We start from the raw sequence: 2,800 nt of genomic DNA, 5'->3' as shown, positions 1-2,800 counted from the left end.
ATTCCAATTTACTTTAACATGAGAGGGTGACTGTTTTTATTCAACTGGCTTAATGCTGGGTACTGTGTCATCAATATAAAAATATAGTCAGAAATATCTTGTGAGTTAATGGTATAATAGCAGCATGCTCTATGATTAACAATAAAGAATATAAAAATGCATGCTCCTAAGAAATATTGTATCACTCACAAAAAAGAAGCTTGTCCTTTACACGCTTATGAATGCAGAGTATGTCATGCAGAAAACACTGGATTTCTTTTAGTGTTATTTTTTAATATTAGATGTCTCTGCAATGCAAGCTGATGATCTGGCAGTTTTAATTCTCATGATACCTTCTTTTGAGAGGATCTCTGATTTGAAGCATAATATCTACAATCTGATAAATTATTGCCTTAATTATAAAAATAATATCTCACTGTGCACTTTGTATTTAAGCAAGTTTAAGCATGACTCTAAGCAAGTACTAATTTTAAAACCTGAACTATGAAAACAGAAGCAGGGTAATCTATAAAATTCTTTGCAAAGAAATTGACAAAATTGGAAATATATATGTAATGAATGTTTAATTGTAATTAGAGGTTATTTTATATGATATCACCTTTTACAGGTTATGTGTCTACTTGTCTTCTCAACAGCTCAGAGGCTGTACAGGGAATGTGGCCTGGATGGTTATTAATATAAGCCAGTTTCCCATTAGAAGCATTTATTGGTTTATTACATAGTGGCTCTTTTCCCAGAGATCCAAGTATTCTCTAAAATTCCATTGGCACAAATCATGTTTTAAAAAATCCTACGTCTAGAATTTAAGGTGTAGTTGAAAATCATCAAATGGAAGCCAGATTGCTCTTGGTACTTAAAAAAAAAAAATTATGGCCAAGCTGGGTCTTTGTTGCTTTCTGAGGGGTTTTTCTAGTTGTGGCCAGTGGGGGCTACTCCCTAGTTGTGGTGTGGGCTTCTCATTGCAGTGGCTTCTATTTTTGGGAAGCACAGACTCTAGAGCATGCTGGCTTCAGTAACACATGGGCTCAGCAGTTGGGGCTCTTGGGTTCTGGAATGAGGGCTCTGTAGTTCTGGCCCATGGGCTTAGTTGCCTTTCAACATGTGGAATCTTCCTGGACCAGGGTTCAAACTTGTGTCCTTAATTTCTCTATCTGATCCTTTCTGATAGTGTAGAGAAGGGCAATGGGTTTTTATATATTAATGTTGTATTCTGCAAATTTACTAAATTCATTGATGAGTTCTAGTAGTTTTCTGGTGACATTGTTAGAATTTTCTATGTACAGTGTCATGTCATCTGAAAACAATGACATTTTTACTTCTTCCTTTCCAATTTGGATTTCTTTTATTTCTTTTTCTTCTCTGGTTGCTGTGACTAGGATTTCCAAAGCTACACTGAATTAAAGTGGCAAGAGTCAGAAACCTTGTCTGGTTCAGTTCCTGATCTTAGAGGAAATGCTTTCAGCTTTTCACTGTTAAGTATGATGTTAGCTATAGGTTTGTTGTATATGGTCTTTATTATGTTGAGATAAGTTCCCTCCAAATGGGGACACCCAGGTGGCTCAGTGCTAAAGAATCCACCTGCCAATGCAGGAGATGCAGGAGATGTGGGTTTGATCCCTGGATCAGGAAGATACCCTGGAGGAGGAAACGGTAGCTCACCCCAGTATTCTTGCTTGGAGAATCCCATGGGCAGAGGAGCCTGGCGGGCTACAGTTCATGGGGTAGCAAAGAGTCAGACACGACTAAGAATACACACACACACACGTTCCCTCCATGCCCATTTCCTGGAAAGTTGTTATTGTTGTTGTTGTTTTATCGTAAATGATGTTGAATTTTGTCAAAAGTTTTTTCTCTATTGATTGAGATGCTCATACAGTTTTTATTCATTAAACCAACAACCTCAAAAACAACACTGATAAAATCTCAGCACTCTCTGATCTTCTACTTAACTTGGGGCTACATGACTAAATGCACCAAGAAGGTTGGAATCATCTGTAAATACAGAATCAGCTATGGTGTCTCCCTCAGGAAAAAGGTGAAGAAAATCATTTGTCCCTTCCATTATAAAAAAGGGGAAGAGGCTAGCTATGGTGTCTGGCACTGTGGTTCCTGCATGAAAATGGTAGCTAGTGGTGCTGACCCTACAACACCACTTTTGCAGGCATAGAACAGTCCATCAACAGAAGACAGAAGGAATGGAAAGATCAGAAGCTCCACCGTGGGAAACACTGCTAGCCTGTTATAAATGGATTCATTTATGTAACTGAAAAAAAATTCTCAGAGATTTCTAGAGTTTAGGACTATTGATACTGCTAAAAGAGAAAGAAATAGATTATAGAAAGGAAATAACCCAGAAGCTATTATCTAAGAATAATCTTTGCTTTCTTAGAAGAAAAGAAAAATTCCATCTTATGCCAAGAGGGAAACGGTGAGATTCAAGGTGTCTGCCCTCCTGGCAAGATTTCTGAGTGGTTCTGAATCGAATGGTTGGCATTTTAGAAAGTTGCTTTAACAGGCTAGTCTTGAAATCAGAACCCACTGTTCAGAGAGTTTATTCCTTTCTGCCCCAAAATAGGAAACAGAAGCTGATAGTCACCAAGAGAAACAGAAAACTCATAGAGCAAATAGTTCTTTTTGAACCAGTAAAGTAAGGTAGTGTTAATGAAGCATCAGAAAACAAAAACCAAGCCCAAGCCCAGGAAAGCAACAGTAGCAAGTGGAAAAGAAGTAAAAAGCAAGAAATAAGGACACTTTAAAGGCATGGTCTGAAATCAAGTGAGAAGGATGGAATTAAGCCCAC

The 2,800-nt window shown here is 37.8% G+C and overlaps 1 pseudogene; it reads left to right on the top strand.

Moving 5' to 3' along the window:
• Positions 1–1,960: 1,960 nt before the first annotated feature.
• Positions 1,961–2,235, top strand: LOC136166331 (large ribosomal subunit protein eL43-like; annotated as a pseudogene).
• The last annotated feature ends 565 nt before the right edge of the window (positions 2,236–2,800 follow it).

The sequence above is a fragment of the Muntiacus reevesi genome, chromosome 1 (assembly GCF_963930625.1).
Source record: "Muntiacus reevesi chromosome 1, mMunRee1.1, whole genome shotgun sequence".
In the NCBI taxonomy this organism is placed as follows: Eukaryota; Metazoa; Chordata; class Mammalia; order Artiodactyla; family Cervidae; genus Muntiacus; species Muntiacus reevesi.
The sequence above is the reverse complement of the archived record's forward strand: the minus strand, read 5'-3'. Positions and strand labels throughout refer to the sequence as shown.